This window comes from Erythrolamprus reginae, chromosome 3 (genome assembly GCF_031021105.1).
Source record: "Erythrolamprus reginae isolate rEryReg1 chromosome 3, rEryReg1.hap1, whole genome shotgun sequence".
Taxonomy (NCBI): domain Eukaryota; kingdom Metazoa; phylum Chordata; class Lepidosauria; order Squamata; family Dipsadidae; genus Erythrolamprus; species Erythrolamprus reginae.
This window is the reverse complement of record NC_091952.1, coordinates 75070474-75093463: the sequence shown is the minus strand read 5'-3', so window position 1 is coordinate 75093463 and position 22990 is coordinate 75070474. Positions and strand designations below refer to the sequence as shown.

Genomic DNA, 22990 nt, shown 5'->3' with positions numbered 1-22990 from the left:
AAGCCGTTCCTTGCCGCTTGCTATCGGCGGTTTTGAGCTGAGTCCGGAAGCGAATTCGCTCCCGGACTCAGCTCAAAAGCGGCGAGAATGAACGGCGTGGGCGGGCGAAGGGCGGGCGGCAGCGAGGAGTTTGCGTGGGCGGTGGGGAAACTCCTCGCTGACGCCAGCAAGAGGGGGAAGACCCAGGGAAGCCGCTGCCATCTACGCATGCGTGCCCGGCACGCATGCGTAGATGGTATTTTTGACTTCCGGGTTGAAAAATAGCGAAGTACCCTGTTCGCAATGGTTGGGGACGCAATAAACGGGGGATCTATAGGACTCTGGAAAAGTCATCTGTCAGTATGCAAGTAAATAATATCACTGCTCTGGGCCATTCAAATGAAGCTTTGAAGTGCTCTCCACTTTGAAGTGCCTGGATGCTCTGGCATCTGGGTATGATAGCTTTGTCTGAACCTTGAGTAGAATAAGTATCTATGGGCCTAAGTGTCTATGGGTCACAGAACTAGTGATTTTCCTTCATTAACTCTAAATGGGTGACATTTCTCACTCCTTTATGTGCTGTACTGTCTTTCACTAAGATTCCAAGTACATTTTAAAAATATTGACAAACATTGTTTTTATATTTTCAAAATAACAGCAATTTTATTTCATCTTATATCTATTATTATTGAAAAAAGGAGAAAAACATTTTTATCCTATAAAATTATCCTATAATTGAAAAATCCATTGTATGTTGCATTAAGAAAGATTAAAAAAAAAACCTTGACAGATTCTCAGAGCAGCTCTAGGCACAAATAATTAACATCTGTGAAGTATGTTCCTTACTTTTTGAGGCTTTGAGACTAGATTCTTAATCGTTATTAAAAGAGAAAAAAACTAAATAGAGTATTTTTTTCAGTTATAAACCCATCAGGACAGTGATCATCAATTGACTCAGAAAGGTACAGTAGGTGGAAAAAAATCCCTGGAATTTCAATAGGGGTGGTGGTGGTTATATAAAAATGGCTTCAGTTTCTGTGTAATGAAATGGAGAAACATGTTTATACATTATTTCATTCTTGTCCCCAAATTAGAGCATAATCTTGCTGAATTGTATCCTTGAGCTTTCTACCAATGAAGTCAATTTCTGAATAATGATAATAAGTGTCTGAAGAGCTCAGATGTACAGTCATTCCTATGTAATGCCTGTTGGTGGCTTATTGTGAAAGGGAATAGCATGATGAAGATATATGTAATCCAGGTGCAAAGCTAGATTTCTCTTTCCAGTGAAAGGAGATTGGAGTTACTCTGCATATTGTTACTCAGTAAGTGCTGCATTTTCTCTGATCCTCTAAGCAGGTGGATTTGTGAGATGAAAATTAATTTAAGAGCAGGGAAGTAATTTAAAAAGCCCTCTAGCTTGGAGACGTAAAGACCAAAATCATTCTTTTCCTCTTACTGCTCTTTGAACAGTTAGAATATGGTCAAATTATTAATAATGTAAAATTACCTTTGTAAGTAAATAATACAGCAATATCTCGTCTTACGAACTTAATTGGTGCTGGAAGGTGGTTCGTAAGGCGAAAAGTTTGTAAGACGAAACAATGTTTCCCATAGGAAACAATGTAAAAGCGATTAATGCGTGCAAGGGGAAAAAAATTGGAAAATGGCACCGCGCTGGGTGCCGCCGCCCGGCTGTCACCTTTTAATGCAGCCGGGGGGCTTCTCGGCATTCACCCGAACCTGAACCTGAACCCGAACTTTTTGGGTTTGGGTTCGGGAGGCTGCTGAGAAGCGCCGCCGCCCAGCTGTCACATTCTGAATCAGCCGGAGGGCTTCTCAGCGTTCTCCCGAACGTTGAACCCGGAAGTTGGGCAAAAGTTCGGGTTCGGGTTCTGGAGGCCTCCGAGAAGTGCCCGGCTGTTTCAGAAGGTTACAGCCTGGTGGCGCCGCCCAGCGGAGCACCATTTTTACAATCGGCAGTGGCATTTTTGGCCGATCTGGAGGCTGAAATGGAGGTGGGGAATCCCAATGGGGAATTCCATGGGCGGAGCTTTGACGTCACAAAGACGTCCTTCCTAGAGGCCACGTTTTGGCCTTTCAGTATTTTTCAATCTGAAAAAGTTTAAGGTAGATGTAGATGTGGATGTGATGTGCTGGTGCCTGGAAGCTGTAAGGGTCTGGATGGGGGCTGACAGGCTCAATTTCAACCCAGGCAAGACTGAGTGGCTGTGGGCATTTCCTCCTAAGGACTATTTGATCTGTCCATTCATTGTCCTGGGGAGAGAAACTTTGACCACCTCAGATAGGGACTGCAAATTGGGTATCCTCCTGGACACACAGCTGAACCTTGACCATCATTTCTCAGCTGTGGTGAGGGGACCTTTGCCCAGGTTCTCCCTCAGCTCTACTCCATGCAGACCTTCAATGGTTACATTTGACTATCTGGCACTTGAGGGAGACCTCCTGCAGGACGAAAGATTTTCCAAAGAAGTAATCTTGACCATCCAAGCATCTCAATGATAATCCATTACTCACATCTGCAATGTGACCTGGTCAGCCTACTGCAAGTTTTGCTCTCAGTCTCATCTCAATCCACTGTCCATTTTGATACCACAAACTTGGGACATTTTTCAGGTGAGGTTTAATAAAGGATTGACTCCCAATACCCTCCACCGACAAGTTGCTGCCTTGTCTAGGATTCTCAGACTGGACAATTTACAGCCAATGTATTACCATCCCAGAGTACGAAGCTTTTTGAAAGAAAACCCTAATTTGAAAGCCCAAGTTGTCCATCGATACCCTCTTGAAATCTCTCCCTAGTCCTGCAAGTGCTAATGTCCTCTCCATTTGAACAGTTGAGAATTGTATCATTCCGGTTCTTGATCCTCAAGACAGCATTCCTGGTCACTATCACCTTGGCAGCGCTATCAGTGCTCCAGGACTTATATCACTTCCATCCTGACAGGGTCATCCTCTGTCTGGATTCCTCCTTTTTTCTGAAAATGAACTCCTGATTCCATAGGGCCCAGGAGGTAATACTTCCAGACTTTTGTCCCAATCCAAAACATCTGTCAGAACATCGTTGGCGTAAGCTGTACATCAGGAGGGCTCTCCGGATTTATATCCGAAGGATGGCTTCATTCCAAAAGAGTGAGGCGCTTTCATTGCATTCCAGCTGGCCTCCATCGGTCGCAAGGTCACCCCCTAAACTTTCAGCTGCTGGCTCAAGGCTATGAAGGCCAGTCCAGACCCGTCCCTAGTAGGATCACTGCACATTCCATGTGGGCATCTATTGAAGAAATCTGTAGAGTGGCCAAGTGGTCTACATCTTTCCCTTTTGTCAAGCATTATAAACTGGACTTGTTTGCCTCTACAAAGGCGGCCTTTAGCAGGCAGGTGCTCCAGAGGGTCTGCTCCATATCTGCTTCCCTGGACTGGCCTTCTCCCGCCCATGAGACTTAAGGGTGGATATATCCCATGCTTGGACTGTACTGCATAGAAGGAACATTGGCTTACCTGAACAGTCTTCTCTGTGTGCTGCAGGGAGACTCCAAACCCACCCTGACTTGTGAGGTCCAGGGTCGTGGCAATTGCTACCTGACATGTCCTACATAGTTTGATCTTCTAAGCCAGGGGTAGGGAACGTTGGCTCTTCTATGACTTGTGGACTTCAACTCCCAGAATTCCTGAGCCAATCATGCTAGCTCAGGAATTCTGGGAGTTGAAGTCCACAAGTCACAGAAGAGCCAACGTTCCCTACCCCTGTTCTAAGCCTTTGTTTCAAAACTGACTTGTGGAGCAGAGAGAGGGTGTACTTGAATCTATTTTTAACTCAGTCCCTTGGCAACCAACCAAAGTTTCACCCATGCTTGGACTCCCCCCACCACACACAGAGAAAACCTTTCAGATAAGTTCTTGCTCCTTCTACATGAGATTAGACATGAAAATTAATATACTATAAATTTATTGCGTTACAAAGTGAAACAATTAGACCTATTAAATTATGATTTCTTGCTTTGATTAATGTGTGACATTTTTTTCAGCTTGCCATGACAACATTGATTTTTTATTAAAAAAGATCAAAAGGGAAACTATTGACTGATTAAAAATCAATGAGGTTTTATAAAATGGCTGCTGTAAAATGCTAATGAAAGTAAAAAACATTCTCCTAAGAATTATAATAATAAGATACCTTATCCAATGAATTGAAAGTGTTGAATAGCTTTTGTTGAATTAAATTTTATTCTAAATATTCTCACCTGGAAAATTCACTGTGCTAAGATTGTGTGTGTGTATTACATACTTCAGATTCTTCTGTAGTAATTTTCTACACTGTCATATACTGTAAATGGAATTGTTAGAAATTTTTATAAATAATGTGTTAAATGTTTGCCATACTTTTGGCTTTACAGCAAGCATTATCTAACCAAGCAGTATAATAACGGAGAAAAAGAAACTCTTCCACACAATGAAAATTCTTGTCTATACCTACATGAAAAATGGGATCTTACTGAGTACCCAGATTTCATGGAAGCATTTAATACTTGAATTAGTGACAGTTTTTATTAAGTTTATAACTTTATTAAAGTTCTCCCTACATAATAGTATTTATCATTAAGCACGAAAACTTGAATCAGTCCCAGCTGCTTCCTCTTGAGGATGTAAGATATCAGCAGATTTGTGCAAGTAAATGTCTAAAGCAGCCAGCTGTTGCTATCCACTTGCAGCTGCAATATTGATTGAACGGAATATGGATGCCTAAACACAGAGACTGCCTCTAATTATGTGGAAACAGAAGTTTAATGCATGGCTATACTTAAAGAACGACTACTGTATGCTTATAACACATCACAATGTCTGATGCCAGTCTAGAATATATATATATTAGGGAATTATACATTCTGGGAACATTTTTTCACTGACCTTTTGTACAAAGCATTATGCAGTTATTGTCAAAATACACAAAACATTTACAAAAAATCCTTTTCTCTTCTATACCTGATATTATTGTTATATCATTATACCATTTACTACAAGTTTTTGTTTCCCCTTTTTAATGTCTATACCTAAATGATATAGACATTATATACCTACCTAATAAAGATTATTTTAAAAAATATATACCGTATATACTCGAGTATAAGTCGCTCCGACTATAAGTCGAGGCACCTAATTTTGGCACAAAACTGGGGTAAATTTATTGACCCGTGTATAAGTCGAGGTTGGAAAATGCAGTGGCTACTGGTAACTTATTAAAATGGAAACCAATAAAATTACATCAATTGAGGCATCAGTAGGGTAAATGTTTTAGAATATTTATTTAAAAGAAAACCAATAAAGTTAAAAGAGGGTAAACAAAAACACTCTGGTATTAACAATAACTTAAAAAATAAAAAAAAGGAGTTCAATCAGCAACCAAGCTAAAACCTAAGAGTTAAAATCCTTCAAAACTGGATTCCTCATCATCTGTTTGTGCAAATAGAGCTTCAGCATCAGCTGCTGTGAGGTTATCAGCATAGACATTGTTATCATTGAGTTCGCAGTCATCACCATCACTGCCATCATTCTCAAACAAAGCATTGTCTTCACTGCCATCCATGGCATTACTAATGCCACATTTCTTGAAGGCACGTTGCACCATGTCCTCTGGAATCTCTTCCCATGCATCACGGACCCACTTTGTTATTAGTTCTATGTCGGGCTTCTTTAGATTTCCAACTTTTGTCAGTTGGGCTTGACCAGATGACATCCATTCATGCCACTTCTTTCGAACACGGTCTTTGAAAGGTTTATTTAAGGAAACATCTAGGGGCTGCAATACAGATGTAAGCCCACCTGGAATAACGCCCAAAGTAACTTGAGAAGACTTTGCTAGTTTTTTAATGTCATCAGATGTGTGGGCTCTGAACATATCCCAAACTAGCAATGATGGTTTTTTCTTTAAGGCTGCTCCTGGTCGTCCATTCCAAATTTCTTGCAGCCATTGTTTTGTTCCATCTTCATCCATCCAGCCTTTAACATGTGCACGCACTGTAATTCGTGCTGGGAATTTGACCTTTTTTGGCAAGGTCTTTCTTTTAAAAATAATGACAGGCCTCAGCTTTGTTCCATTAGCCAAACATGACAGAACAACTGTGAAATGGTTTTTTTCATTTCCTGTGGTTCTGAGTAAAATAGTTTTCTCTCCCAAACTTGCCACAGTTCTGTTGCTTGGAAGATCAAATGTCATAGGTGTTTCATCCATATTCCCAATATCTCCCAGATCATAATTATGAATCTTTCTTTGTTTTATGATGAATGAATGAAACGACATCACTTTTTCATTAAGGTCTTTTGGCAACTTCTGTGAAATCTTTGTTCTTTGCCGCAAACATAGGCCAAACCTGTTCATGAAGCGGGTACACCATCCTGCTGACGCAACAAAATTTCCAATGCCTGGTGCTTTTAATTTATCATCTTTAGCCATTTGAAGAGCACGTAAGCGAATTCCCATTCGTGTTACACAGTAACCATTTTGTCGACACTCCATAACCCATTTATGCAATTCAGTCTCTAGAGCCCCATATGAAGTTGGTAAACCACGTTTAGCTTTCTTTGTCTTTGGAATCTTTTCCAAGTCAGCTTTCATTTTCCTCCAGTCTCTCACTAGTTTTTCATCAACACAAAATTCCCTACTTGCAATACTGTTATTGCTTGCTTCTGCTCTTGACACAACCTGAAGTTTAAAGCCAGCTTCATATGACCTCCGTTTTTGTTTTGGTCCAGGATTAGAAGTACTGGTACTGGGATCCATTTCTAAGAGGATAAAAAAAAAATTGAAAAAAACCCCCTACTTACTGGTATACCTCAATCCCCCATTGCTCTGCCTCCCTGCCCCTCTGTCTTCTTGCCAGCTCAGAGCATGTGATGTCATCACATGAACTGTGCCAGACACTACGGACAGCTGCAGGTCTGTGGCTGTCCGAAGTCCACTGTGGAGCAGGGAATGCTTGCTCTCTGCTCCACAGTGGTATCTCTTCACCTATATGCGCTCCCTGAGGAATTGTGTATACCGTATTTTTTGGTGTAAGGTACAGTATATAAGATGCCCCTAGATTTTAGAGGAAGAAAACAAGGAAAAAAGTACGGTATACCGGTATTCTGAACCAAATGGTGTAGTATTACGGTACTGTATATTGTTTACGGTAATAAAATACCAGTGCAGCAGAATACCATTCTTTTTACAATCATGTACAGTATACTGTACAATACTTTTAAAAACCATGTACACTTTTTACAAACTTCAAACTTCACAGCTTCAAGACTTGTGGACTTCAATTCCCAGAATTCCTCCACCAGTCATGCTACTTAAGGAATGGTAGTTGAATTCCACAAGCCTTAATCTTGCCTGGTTTGAAAACCCTTGCCCTTTCCTTCCTGTTGCCCCATCCACTGGAGACCCTTGGTAAAATTGTAAAATTTGAGCAGGGACAATGTTTATCTGCCTACACACTTCCTAGAAAGCCAAATGTATTTATCAAAAAAGTCTTGTTTCAGATTCTTCTGCTAACTTCCTAAATAGAAACAAAACATGAAGGATTAGAGGTCCCAACTACCGGTACCCGTAATTTTACAAATAAAACACGGTAAGAGGTATCATAAATGTATGGTACAGTAAATTCTTCAGTTCTGAATTGTAGAGATGCTTTGGACTAGAGTTCCCATTATTCAGCCTTGGAGAGGGGAGTGATGGGGATTGCTTCTCTTGCAACAGACTGGCTAATGAGAACTGTAGTCCAAAGTACCTGTACATATAGGGTAACCATAATTTTATTTTTGTAATTACCAGTACCAGTATTTAATTTTGGTTTTTTTTAAAAAAACAGCACTTTAACAACATGGGGGAAGCTGTCTGCTGCATGAAGGGATGATCCCTATCAACACCCCCACCCCGGAGATGGCTGATGGGACTTGTAATCCAAAGCATTCCCAAGTCACCTTCTGATTTCTCAATGCTAGATACCAGTAATGCAAAAATAATGGAGATAAACTTTGAAAAGTGGGCCTTTGCAGCAGGGGAGGCAAGTAGGGTACCCAATTCCAATGGCTTTCCATGCACAAGAGGAGATTGTTGGCTGCCTGACCAATTGGATTTATAGTCCAAAAGAGCAGGGAGAAAGATCCCCAGAGGAGAGGGAGAGGCTTGAGAAGTCAAGCACAATTCACAATTCACAATTCAAATGGCAAAAGCCTCCAATCTCTCTCACCTGAGGTAGCCACCTGGCCATGAGGAGCTGCCGTTGCCATATCAAAAAATCTGAAAGCCAAGCGTGGGAACTGAGGGGAACTGCAAATGCGATGGCCTGGCCAAGCAGAATGAGACTTTTAGCCCCCCTCCTCCTGACCGTTTGGATGCAGGGGTAATTGGGGCTAATTGGCTACTAGCCAATCACAAGATTTGTTACTGTTTTATGTACCGGTATTTGATTTTAAACCTGGGGAACAGGCAGAGGTGTGGTGGGTGTGCCGAAAGTGCTGTCGGGTAAGCATCTGCGGGAGGGGAGGGGCTCCCAGAATGCTCTCCCAAATTGCCCCGCGCCTCCCGCAGCTGTTTCGGCCCACGCTTTGGGTGCGTCTGCAGTTTCTACAGAAGAGAGGTGGAACCTTCCCGAAGGGCTCGGTTTAGCGGCTGAGTGAAGAGCTGGCCATTTGCTGCCCCCGCTGTAGGACAGGAAGGCGCACCCGAAGCGATGTCCCTAAACGGTCTTAGGGAAAGACAACCATCTGCCTTTGCTTCAGCTCGAAACAAGCGGCAACTGTCCGGTTAAAAGCAAGAATCCATCCCCTAGCCAAACGTCTTTTTTACTGTTACCGCAGCGTTCGAGCGCTAAACAGGAAAAAAGTCGTTTGGCTAGTGGGTGGATTCTCCCTTCTTAACCGGGCAGTTGCCGTTTCTTTCTGTTTAGCGTAGCGTTCGAGCGCTAAACAGAAAGAAACGGCAACTGCCCGGTTAAGAAGGGAGAATCCATCCCATAGCCAAACGTCTTTTTTACTGTTACCGCAGCGTTCGAGCGCTAAACAGGAAAAAAGTCGTTTGGCTAGTGGGTGGATTCTCCCTTCTTAACCGGGCAGTTGCCGTTTCTTTCTGTTTAGCGTAGCGTTCGAGCGCTAAACGGAAAGAAACGGCAACTGCCCGGTTAAGAAGGGAGAATCCATCCCATAGCCAAACGTCTTTTTTACTGTTACCGCAGCGTTCGAGCGCTAAACAGGAAAAAAGTCGTTTGGCTAGTGGGTGGATTCTCCCTTCTTAACCGGGCAGTTGCCGTTTCTTTCTGTTTAGCGTAGCGTTCGAGCGCTAAACGGAAAGAAACGGCAACTGCCCGGTTAAGAAGGGAGAATCCACCCACTAACCAAACGACTTTTTTCCTGTTTAGCGCTCGAACGCTGCGGTAACAGTAAAAAAGACGTTTGGCTATGGGATGGATTCTCCCTTCTTAACCGGGCAGTTGCCGTTTCTTTCCGTTTAGCGCTCGAACGCTACGCTAAACAGAAAGAAACGGCAACTGCCCGGTTAAGAAGGGAGAATCCATCCCATAGCCAAACGTCTTTTTTACTGTTACCGCAGCGTTCGAGCGCTAAACAGGAAAAAAGTCGTTTGGCTAGTGGGTGGATTCTCCCTTCTTAACCGGGCAGTTGCCGTTTCTTTCTGTTTAGCGTAGCGTTCGAGCGCTAAACGGAAAGAAACGGCAACTGCCCGGTTAAGAAGGGAGAATCCACCCACTAACCAAACGACTTTTTTCCTGTTTAGCGCTCGAACGCTGCGGTAACAGTAAAAAAGACGTTTGGCTATGGGATGGATTCTCCCTTCTTAACCGGGCAGTTGCCGTTTCTTTCCGTTTAGCGCTCGAACGCTACGCTAAACAGAAAGAAACGGCAACTGCCCGGTTAAGAAGGGAGAATCCATCCCATAGCCAAACGTCTTTTTTACTGTTACCGCAGCGTTCGAGCGCTAAACAGGAAAAAAGTCGTTTGGCTAGTGGGTGGATTCTCCCTTCTTAACCGGGCAGTTGCCGTTTCTTTCTGTTTAGCGTAGCGTTCGAGCGCTAAACGGAAAGAAACGGCAACTGCCCGGTTAAGAAGGGAGAATCCACCCACTAACCAAACGACTTTTTTCCTGTTTAGCGCTCGAACGCTGCGGTAACAGTAAAAAAGACGTTTGGCTATGGGATGGATTCTCCCTTCTTAACCGGGCAGTTGCCGTTTCTTTCCGTTTAGCGCTCGAACGCTACGCTAAACAGAAAGAAACGGCAACTGCCCGGTTAAGAAGGGAGAATCCATCCCATAGCCAAACGTCTTTTTTACTGTTACCGCAGCGTTCGAGCGCTAAACAGGAAAAAAGTCGTTTGGCTAGTGGGTGGATTCTCCCTTCTTAACCGGGCAGTTGCCGTTTCTTTCTGTTTAGCGTAGCGTTCGAGCGCTAAACGGAAAGAAACGGCAACTGCCCGGTTAAGAAGGGAGAATCCATCCCATAGCCAAACGTCTTTTTTACTGTTACCGCAGCGTTCGAGCGCTAAACAGGAAAAAAGTCGTTTGGTTAGTGGGTGGATTCTCCCTTCTTAACCGGGCAGTTGCCGTTTCTTTCTGTTTAGCGCTCGAACGCTACGCTAAACAGAAAGAAGCTGCAGCTGCCCGGTTAAGAAGGGAGAATCCATCCCCTAGCCAAACGGCTTTTTTACTGTTACCGCAGCGTTCGAGCGCTAAACAGGAAAAAAGCCATTTGGCTAGTGGGTGGATTCTCCCTTCTTAAACGGGCAGTTGCCGCTCCTTTCAAGCTGAAAGACGGCTGTCTTTCCCTAAGCCGCTTGCGCCCTCTTGTGGTGACCCGTCAGTCACCCGAGTATAAGTCGAGGTCGGGTTTTTCAGCCCATTTTTGGGCTAAAAAAACCCGACTTATACTCGAGTATATACGGTATACAAAAATATTTTTTGTCTAAATATACACAAAGGGGCATAGACATGAGATCCAACTCTGCCACTGATTCTTGAGGAGTTTGTGAGTCATAAGATTAGCAATGTTTATTTATTTATTTATTAATCAGATTTGTATGCCGCCCATCTCCGCAGACTCGGGGCAGCTCACAGCAATAATAATACAATGTAAACAAATCTAATATTTAAGTTCATTTAAAACCCCAATTTAGAAACCAATCATACATACTAGCATATCATACATAAAATTTTATAAGCCTAGGGGGAGGGAAAGTATCAATTCCCCCATGCCTGACGACAGAGGTGGGTTTTAAGGAGCTTACGAAAGGCTAGGAGGGTGGGGGCAACTCTGATAACTGGGGGGAGTTGGTTCCAAAGGGTCGGGGCCGCCACACAGAAGGCTCTTCCCCTGGGTCCCGCCAAACGACATTGTTTAGTTGACGGAACTCGGAGAAGGCCAACTCTGTGGGACCTAACTGGTCACTGGGATTCGTGCGGCAGAAGGCGCATGTTTCCTTCTCATGCTTATGAACTCTGCTTAATTACTGTTTGAAACCTTTGAATGTTGCAGTGTAGCATTCTAAGTTGACAGCAATATCCTATAAAGGAAATACATATCAATAACATCAATGTCACAAAAAGCTGTAGTCATTGCCTTTCCTGTCAAATCCCGGGTTTTGTCCCCCCCCCCTGCAGATGACGATAATTCTTCCTTATAGCCTGATGAGTGTTGCTAGCAAATTTAAACCCTTGAAAGTTTTCTCTCTTCTGTCAGCATGTAGAGAATTCATCTTGAATAATAATAATGATGATGATGATGATGATGATGATGATAATATCTTCTGATATTTAAAAACATCAATAGTGTGACCTATTAATTCTGTTGTAAAATTTATATAAATAATTAATACAATTTTAATGAGAGATTTTACATAATTCAAAAATAAAAGAAGAAAAATATAAAAGGAAAGTATAAAAAGATAAAAAGAAAAATGCTAAAAACAAGATAAATAAGAAATTAAATGGATAATAATAATAATAATAATAATAATAATAATAATAATAATAATAATAATAATTTATTAGATTTGTATGCCGCCCCTCTCCGAAGACTCGGGGCGGCTCACAACAATAATAAAAACAATGTTGCAGTGGAACAAATCTAATATTAAAAGAGAAAAAACAGGAAAATAATTCTAAGGAAATGACTTTCAATCTTCTTTACAGCTGTTACACACAAGCCTTCAGCATTTCTTCTCCTTTAGAACTATAATACATATTTATCTTCTTCCCTAATCAACCCTTTTAAGTAACAACTTCAGAAATCACCTCTTCATTTTTGAGCATTTTCAACAAAATATTCCAAGCTTTTATAAAAATATTTACTGATTTGTCAAACACATACATTTTGCTATTTCTACAAATTCTGTTATCTTCAAAGTTCACATCTCCTTTGTGGCTATTTTTGGGATTTTCCATCCTTCTGCATATTATAACATCACTGCTATATATAAAACCAGTCTTCTTTTAGACCTTTCTAATTGGGTGTCCATAAGTCCTAATACAAAAAGCCCTGGTTTCATATGGATATTAATGTTTAAAAATTGTTGTATTTGTACTTTTTTTTTGCTTTTTCACATGTTCACCATGCATGGTAAGGGTTCTTACACTGATGCCAATAGAAGTATTTTGGGGGCATAAAAAAATCTACCTGTATAATATACATAATACTTTTCACTTGACTGTTGTCTATGCCTTTCAACAAATCTGGTAGATTTGTGAATTGATTTATGGAAATTGAAAAGGTAATGGTTTAAAATAGACATTGTTCTTCATCTTATTCTTTTGGAATCTTTGATACTATTTTTCCTCTTATAATGTAATCCCATATTGGTTTAGAAGTAAATTTATAGGATTGTTCTTTCAAAGCATATTTAATAGGAAATTTACATCAGTGGCACCCAATTGGACACCGAGGACAAGTTCCAGGGAGAGGAGGTTTTTCCACGGACCAGAGGGGATTTCGTTTTGTATACTGCCTGCATCCCATGGATGGGGCTTTGTTGATTGCGCGGCTTGGTTTCTGGCATGCCATGGCCTGGTATCTGTGAATAGGCCAGGAGTTGGGGACCCCAGTTTAGGAAATAGAGACATCTGTGCATTTTACTTTTCTATTACTTTGTTAAATATGTTTTGTAACTACCGGTATGTAATGCTTTAGCAACTTGTACATAACAAGGCACAGGTGCTCCTATAACAAATCAGCTAAGGATCCCTCCAATTCCCTCCACAATTGATGAAATATTTTCCTTTGTTAATAGTAAGTGAGCCATTAATATTGGTAAATAGACAGGAGACTACTACATGCTGAAAGTATTTAAAGTAAAAAATGATAATGTATTCCATGGGAAAACATTACACTTTAAATATAGTCAGTATTTTTAAACTTTAAAAAATTCAACATAAGGACTTTAAGCTTTAATTACAAAGTTTGTTCAGAAATATGAAATGTTTTTGTATAGTCAGCAGAGTATAAGCAGTGACAATTAGCATTTCCAGTGAATGAGAGCACTCAATCAGTTGGACGATCTAGCTTAGTAGATATACACATAGTAGTAATAGCCTCTTAGGATTGCAGATAAGAGTTTTATAGATCTATATTTAAAAATCCCAAAGACTGAACTATTTAATTACTGCATATAATACCTGTGATTCTCAACTTAAGTGTAGTTCTCCTTCATGCTTATGCAACATAAATTATATAAAATTCTGGTCACTGAAAGTACAAGTAGTTCTCAACTTAACAACAGTTCCTTTAGTGACCATTCAAAGTTAAACAGCACTGAAAAATTGATTTATGACCATTTTTCATAGTTACATCTTTATAACATCCCTATGATCATTTTATCAAATTCAGATGCTTGGCAACTGGTTCATACTTATGATCATTGCTGTGTCCCAAGATCATGTGATCATATTTTGCAATCTTTTAACAAGCAAAATCAATGGGAAAGCCAGATTCACTTAATAACCAAGTTACTAACTATCAACTGCAGAGATTCTTTAACAATTCTGCTAAGAAGGATTCTAAAATGAGGCAAAACTCACTGATCAAATGTCTCACTTAACAACTTACATTTTAGCCTTAATTATGGTAGTAAGTCGAGGATTACTTCTTTATGACAACCAGGTGGTAATCAAAACCTCTTCCCATTTTAGGTATTCTAGAAAATATACAAAACATTAACACATAGCATTTTCGGCATTTTTAATTTGATACCTGATACGAATATGAAATACTTCCTTCTTTGGAATTGGTACAGCTCAGACAGTCTATTTTTTTGTATAAACTAGTGGTTCCCAACCTTTTTTTGGCTATGCCCTACTTAAGCATCTCTAAAATGGTGATGCACCCCCCTGTGACATATATTTCTTACTATTCAAAAAGTGAACTATGCACACGGAGAAAGCCTAAAAAGCCATCAACTTAGTTTAAACAAGGTTCCAATTGCCCCCATTAAAAATCTAATTGCCCCCCTGTGGGGCATGGGCCTCATGTTGGGAACCACTGCTTTAAACCTTTGCATGATTTATTATGATGAATTATTACTTTAGCTCATTTTGGAGTTTTTTTCTCATCATTTACAAAAAATGTATTCTGAGAAAGGTAGAAGTGATGTTGTATTCCTGTTATTAGTTGAAAAAGAAATGTAGGATATTGAGTTAACCAATTAGTTTTAGTATGCACCTGCAACTCCATTTCATCATTAAAGGAAGCTTTGATAGGTGTGTTTATGTGTAAAAAATGCAGATATGTATAGAAACAAGCACACCTGGCTCACCGCCAGACTGGTTTTGATACTGTAAAAATATCTTTGATAAGTACTGCTGATTGTTGTAATTGTTGTCAGTTTACGGGGGCATAATACCAAATACTAGTTTGTTTGGAAGCTGAATTTAGATAAAAATATAATATGATTCTGAGTGAGAGTCACTTGAATTTTCTTGTTTTTTGTCCCTTTTACATTTTTGGGTTTAACAAATGTGTAGTTAAGTAAGTTTTGGTAAATTATGAGAGATGCTCATATAAACAGAGGTTGGAAGTCACTCATTTCTTTAAATTTTTTGCATTCTTTCTCTCTTTTCTGAGACATATTTTTAAAAGCCTACAAATAGCATCTTTTTCTTCATCCACTCTAACATTTAATAGAGAAAACAAGAGCTACTTTAATATGTGAATCACACATATATACAGTAATACCTCGTCTTACGAACTTAATTGGTTCCGGAAGGTGGTTCGTAAGGCGAAAAGTTTGTAAGATGAAACAATGTTTCCCATAGGAAACAATGTAAAAGCGATTAATGCATGCAAGGGGGGGGAAATCGCGAAATGATGCTCCGCTGTCACCTTCTGAAACAGCCGGGGGCCTTCTCTGCATTCTCCCAAACACCGAACCCGGAAGTTTGGCAAAAGTTCCATGGGCGGAGCTTTGACGTCACGAAGACGTCCTTCCTGGAGGCCACGTTTCAGCCGATGTCAAAGCTTTGTGACTTCAAAGCTCCACCCATGGAATTCCCTATTGGGATTCCCCACCTCCGTTTCATCCTCCAGATCAGCCGAAAATCCCACTGCCGATCGCAAAAACGGCGCTCTGCTGGGTGCTGCCGCCCGGCTGTAACCTTCTGAAACAGCCGGGCACTTCTCGGTGGCCTCTGGAACCCGAATCTGAACTTTTGCCAAACTTCTGGGTTCGCCGTTCAGGAGAACGCCGAGAAGCCCCCCGGCTGTTTCAGAAGGTGACAGCTGGGCGGCGGCGCTTCTCGGCGGCCTCCCTAACCCGAAAAGTTCGGGTTCGGGTTCAGGAGAATGCCGAGAAGCCCCGCGGCTGTTTTAAAAGGTGACAGCTGGGGGTTGGCGCCCAGTGGAGCACCATTTTGCAATCTGTGGTGGGTTCATAAGCCGGAAAAAGTTCATAACAAGAGGCAAAAAGTTTCTGAACCCCGGGTTCGTATCTCGAGATGTTCGTATCACGAGGGGTTCGTATTACGAGGTACCACTGTACAATCGTTTCCCATTTCACCTGCCATCCTCAATCTCAAATCTGAATCATGTCACATGAGAAAAAACATATTCTTGATAACTTTTCCCCTCATGCTGGATTCTAAAATTATGAATAAAAATTGCTGAACCTTCTGAAATGCAGTTGAATATGGAGTTCTTCAAGGGAGATATTTTTGGACTAATCTTTTAGGATGCAAGGACCCATCTTAAAAGAATACTCTTCTTAGCCCAATTTTAAAGATCAAAGGCAATAAAATATGTGTCATTCATTAATGAGGTGAGCAAATGGCAATTGGGGGAAAATAAACTTTTCAGGGCAAAGATTATTCACAAATAAACCCTGTCCTTTGAATGGAACATTCTAAAAACTGTTGATGAACTGGCCTTAATTTTAAGAGGAATCTCCAGGAACAATGTGTATTTAATTAGTTTGAAGCAGTATTTTATAAATCGCTCCATTAAAGACCATTATTATGGAGAGAGCAGGATTTGGGATGTTCAAACATTGAATGGAGTTTCACGCATGGGCACAAGTCCCACGCAAGTGGAGTTTTGTAAAGACCTGCTGCTTGTGCAAGTGGACCTGTGCACTTACCCATCGTTCACATGGCCCGTTTTCAAACAGGCCATGGCCTGGTAGTGGGCCATTACCTGGGGATTTGTGGCACCTGGTTTACAATACACATAAAGTTACAGTTTGAATAAAGTGCAAAATAAAAACACCATATAAACTAGCAGCAGTCATTGAAAAGCTAAAACAACATGAAATGAAATAATCTCAGGAATAGGGAATAGGTTGCTTCTTTGTTCCTATATTCCTTTGTAGGTTCAATGAAATATTATAGCAAGGAAGAACAGATAGCTCAGCTTCATAAAACAAAATAGTATTCCTACACTGAAACTTAAAATTGTTCCAAAAAAAAAAAGAGAATGGGAGAGAAAGTTTGCAGTACTATGAGGAAGTAGTATGAAAGCAAGAATTTCAGAGCTGAAGGGAGCATGGGGTGACCAAAGTTGATTGACCTAATGGAAATCCTTCAAGGAAACATAAGATTATAAAAAAACAACAGCTGCCAACCAACAGAGAACATAGCATCTTGATGGCCCTGGATAAAATGGCTGAACTATCTACTACGCAGGCAGTTCAGCCGTATAAACTGGGTTACCACTAAAATGCAATGAAATGCTGTAGACCAGTGATGGTGAACCTATGGCATGGGTGCCAAAGGTGGCGCGCGGAGCCATATCTGCTGGCACGTGAGCTGTTGCCTTAGCTCATCACCAACATCATTTGTGTGCCAGCCAGCTGATTTTTGGCTTGCACAGAGGCTCTGGGAGGTGTTTTTGGGTTCCAAAGAGCCTCCGGGGGGATGGGGGAGTGTGTTTTTACCCAAACCCAGCCACAGGGAAGCCTTTGGAGCATGGGGAGGGTGAAACACAAGCCCATCAGAAGTTGGGAAACAGACCATTGATTGATTGATTGATTGATTGATTGATTGATTGATTGGATTTGTATGCCGCCCCTCTCCACAGATTCGGGGCGGCTAACAACAGCAATAAAACAGTATATAACAAAATCCAATACTAAAAACAGTTAAAAACCCATTATATAAAAACCAATCATACATACAGACATACCATGCATAAAATTGTAAAGACCTAGGGGGAAGTGTATTTCAGTTCCCCCATGCCTGGCGGCAGAGGTGGGTTTTAAGCAGCTTTCGAAAGGCAAGGAGGGTGGGGGCAATTCTAATCTCTGGGGGGAGTTGGTTCCAGAGGGCCGGGGCCGCCACAGAGAAGGCTCTTCCTCTGGGTCCCGTCAAGTGACATTGTTTGGTTGACGGGACCCAGAGAAGACCCACTCTGTGGGACCTAACTGGCCTTGGGGGGGGAGCTGTTTTTGCCATCCCCAGGCATTGAGTTATGGGTGTGGGTTCTCACACGTGCGACAGTGTGCGGGCACGCTCTTTTGGCACCTAAGGAAAAAAAAAGGTTTGCCATCACTGCTGTAGACTATCCACTTTGATGAGCCTCAAACAGCTTGGGTTGGAGAACCCCAGTTTTGAGGGAAAGTTGGGCAACACTAGCTTGTGTTGCATTAGCAGTGGGCTGAATAAAGGTGTCTGTCCTTCCACTTGGGAAGCACCCATGGTGGCAAGGAGCAAGCAGAAAGTTGTGCCCTGGAACAAAACTTCAACAAAGCCAGAAGCAATCTTTAAAAAAAGATTAACAGCACATACATATGTAAACGCACATGCACACACATATAGCAAACTTCTTTTCTTGGGCAGCAAATGTTTGCTTACTGTATCACAACATTGTATGGCACTATTTCACTTCCAGAGATGAAGGGAGCAGGCTGCTTACGTTTCTGGTTTGGGTATGTATTGAAGTTATTAAATTTTATACACTTCACTGGATGGGCTACATAGCAGATTTTAACTTCCACTGAGAATTTTCCATAGTTTAATATTTTAGTGCCTCAGGTTTCTATGCTCCATTAATCCTGTGGCATAGTTTGATAAAGTTAATCACTTTTATGAAAGAATTTCAGGTGGTGCATAGCTTATCGAAGGGACTGCAGCATTTTGCTAACTGCACTATGAAAGTGATGAAATTGTCGCATTATACAGTTTTAAATACATACATTCTGCTTTACCTAGTTGATTGGATTTACCCAAATTATTAGAAGAGGAGGAACACTTGATTGAGATGGGACTTTTTTCAGTCTCTACCAGCTGTCTTTTGTTAGTCATTTTACATTTAGCAGAATTAGAAACTTTCTCATAATTGTTTCTAAAACATGCATAATTGTATCCAAAGAATAAAGTTACTGGTGTGAAAATACTGTTCTCCTATCCAATTTCTTCAGGAAGTACATGAGGTTTAACTAACCCCTTTGCTGTTACTGAAGGGGCATTTACAAATATAAGCCAAATTAAAACAGCAGTCTTCCTCCCCTGGGTTCTTCTTTACAGTTTGGAATCAATTCAATTTTAGTATTGATTAAAAACATCATTATTGCTATCTACAGTACCTATTTTGCGGATGGGAAACACTAGAAATACCTAATTATTATATAAAATATAAAATGTATATTATTATATAATATGAAAATATTATATTAAATATTATATTAAATAAAAATATTCTGCTACACTGAAATCTTGTTTGTTCAGAAAATCAATAACATTCACACACACAAAAAATCCATAATTAGTAATAACATTCCTTTCTCTTCTAGATAATTGCTTAGATACCAGTTAACCATTTCATAAATGGAAGTCCTGTTTGGAAATCATTGAAAAATCGCTAGCATCAACAGATTAATCAAGATATCATCTTAGCCAATTTTTACATATTCCGTTCAGCTGCCTGCATTATCAAATACTTCAAAAGAAAAGGATTTAGGGGTAGTGATTTCTGACAGTCTCAAAATGGGTGAACAGTGCAGTCAGGCGGTAGGGAAAGCAAGTAGGATGCTTGGCTGCATAGCTAGAGGTATAACAAGCAGGAAGAGGGAGATTATGATCCCGCTGTATAGAATGCTGGTGAGACCACATTTGGAATACTGTGTTCAGTTCTGGAGACCTCACCTACAAAAAGATATTGACAAAATTGAACGGGTCCAAAGACGGGCTACAAGAATGGTGGAAGGTCTTAAGCATAAAACGTATCAGGAAAGACTTAATGAACTCAATCTGTATAGTCTGGAGGACAGAAGGAAAAGGGGGGACATGATCGAAACATTTAAATATATTAAAGGGTTAAATAAGGTCCAGGAGGGAAGTGTTTTTAATAGGAAAGTGAACACAAGAACAAGGGGACACAATCTGAAGTTAGTTGGGGGAAAGATCAAAAGCAACATGAGAAAATATTATTTTACTGAAAGAGTAGTAGATCCTTGGAACAAACTTCCAGCAGACGTGGTAGATAAATCCACAGTAACTGAATTTAAACATGCCTGGGATAAACATATATCCATCCTAAGATAAAATACAGAAAATAGTATAAGGGCAGACTAGATGGACCATGAGGTCTTTTTCTGCCGTCAGACTTCTAGGTTTCTATGTTTCTATCTCATCCAGTTACTAAGATTTGTTTATCCTTAGTTTAATGTGCATGTTTATATCTTTGATTTAGCAGTTGTTATTAGACAATATGAATTTGCTCATTTCTTATTAATAAACTATTTCTCCAAATGATTACTTGCTCCAATGTGTTGGTAGTTCCTAATTTCTTTCATATATTCAGTAATTGCATAATTATGCATGTTTTGAATTATAAAACATTGTGCTGTTTTTGTTGTAGTCTGTGGGGCCTTATTAGACAGAAAGGGCTGGGCCCATCCACCCGGTGTTTTCATTATGTGGTACTTTCAAAACATGCTCCCATGAGTTTTCTTTAATATAACTTGTTTCTGGTGAAAAATGAACAAGAGGTTTAGTAGTAATATATGTTCTATTTTTGTAATTTTGTTCTCCTCCTTCATTTTCTTCTCGTTTCTGTGTCCCACTGGAATAGTTACTAGTGGAATACAAACTGCCAAATGCAGACTACAGCAGAATTTTCTAACAATCCTAAGCAGTTTGAAAGATTTCTACATGGAACCATTGTCACCCTAAGTAATTGTTCAGTTAACTGAAAAATATTTTTCAATCCTTGAGCAGACAGTTTAGATACAATACAAAAAGAAGAATGTTGGAATACAATACTCTAAGAAGAATACTGGAAATGTTAAATGTACAGCAGTGTTCCCTCTAATTTTTTGGGGGGGTGGGCGGAAAAGTATATTGTCTGAGCGGCAGTCCCTTCGGGACTGGGCGGCACAGAATTAATAAATAAATAAACAAACAAACAAACAAACAAATAAATAAAAAACCCACCCTGTTTTGCGTTAGAGAATTTCAAAATAAAATACTGTACTGTGTGTCTATAACAGTGAGCTCATAATAGGGCAACTCTATCAATATCAAAATGCCACTTAAATAGTTGAGCTAGTTTCAAACTAGATTTTGATTTTCTTTCTCTCTTCCATTCTTTTTCTTTCTCTTTTCCTTCCTCTCTTTTTTCTATCTCTTTCTCTCTCTTCCTCTCTCTCTCCTTCCCTCTCACTCTTTCCCTCTCGGCTTCTGGGCAGGTTTGGAAAACTCTGAGTTGATGATGATTTTTAAGTGAGCCATTGCTCACTGCTCAGCTTAGAGGGAACTATGATGTACAGACCTGGAGAGGTTTTGTAAAGGGTTGCCTTGTTGTTTAAGTTTCAAGCTATGCATTATTCAATTATAAAGAATTAACATTTAGAAACCTGTGTGTGTGTCTGTGATTTTGTGTGTCTGTCTGCCGATGAGGCCAGAACAAGGCCGAAATAGATCTATCCTAGTCTCTCTTAATTTTCAATGTGTGTGTGTGTGTGTGTGTGTGTCACATGTTTTTGCTGAATTTTTTGAAAATTAAGGGAGACTAGTATAGATCTATTTCGGCCTCATCAGCTAGCCATACCCTCTCACTGGGATTTGAACATGCAGCCTTTGCCTTGTAAGGCAGCGAATTAACCTCTAGGCTACAGTATCTAATCCATTCAGCTTTGTACCAGGGAAGGTTTTTTTATGGTTTTTTTCCCCTTCTGTCAAATCACCCTGGTATACTGAAGGAGCATCACAACTTCCTTTTTGCCTCTCGGCCCAACCCAGGGCCATGTCCAAGGCAGTTAATTTATTCATAGCCGACAAACTATATTCTGTATGTGTCACATGTTTTTGCTGATTTTTTTGAAAATTAAGGGAGACTAGGATAGGTCTATTTCGGCCTTGTTCTGGCCTCATTGGCTAGCCATACCCTCTCACTGGGATTTGAACTTGTAACCTTTGCCTTGTAGAATAGAATAGAATAGAATAGAATTTTTATTGGCCAAGTGTGATTGGACACACAAGGAATTTGTCTTGGTGCATATGCTCTCAGCGTACATAAAATAAAATATACATTTGTCAAGAATCATGTGGTACAACACTTAATGATTATCATAGGGGTCAATAAGCAATGAAGAAGCAATATTAATAAAAATCTTAGGATATAAGCAACAAGTTACAGTCATACAGTCAACATGGGAGGAAATGGGTGAAAGGAATGATGAGAAAGACTAGTAGAGTAGAAGTGCAGATTTAGTAGAAAGTCTGACAGTGTTGAGGGAATTATTTGTTTAGTAGAGTAATGGCATCCGGAAAAAACCTGTTCTTGTGTCTAGTTGTCTTGGTGTGCAGTGCTCTGTAGCGACGTTTTGAGGGTAGGAGTTGAAACAATTTGTGTCCAGGATGTGAGGGGTCAGTAAATATTTTCCCCGCCCTCTTTTTGACTCGTGCAGTATACAGATCCTCAATGGAAGTCAGGTTGGCAGCAATTGTTTTTTCTGCAGTTCTGATTATCCTCTTAAGTCTGTGTCGGTCCTGTTGGGTTGCAGCACCAAACCAGACAGTTATAGAGGTGCAGATGACAGACTCAATGATTCCTCTGTAGAACTGTATCAGCAGCTCCTTGGGCAGTTTGAGCTTCCTGAGCTGGCGCAGAAAGAACATTCTTTGTTGTGCTTTTTTGATGATGTTTTTGATGTTAGGTGACCATTTTAGGTCTTGAGATATGATAGAACCTAGAAATTTGAAGGTCTCTACTGTTGCTACTGTGTTGTCTAGTATTGTGAGAGGTGTAAGGTGTAAGGCAGAGAATTAACCTCTAGGCTACAGTATCTAATCCCTTCAGCTTTGTACCAGGGAAGGATTATATGTTTTTTTTCCCTGTTGAATTTCCCTGGTATATTGATGGAACATATATATGTATATGTACACATACAGACACACACACGCACACACATATACATACAGTATATATACATATACATACATACATACATACATACATACATACATACATACATTGCAATGCAATGCAATGCAATGCAATTCAATTCAATACAATACAATACAA

The 22990-nt window shown here is 40.3% G+C and overlaps 1 protein-coding gene across 2 annotated transcripts in view; it reads left to right on the top strand.

The window, feature by feature from the left end:
* The window catches only part of BEND5 (BEN domain containing 5), a 1001406-nt gene that overhangs the window by 155867 nt on the left and 822549 nt on the right, over positions 1-22990 (top strand). The window lies entirely within an intron of this gene.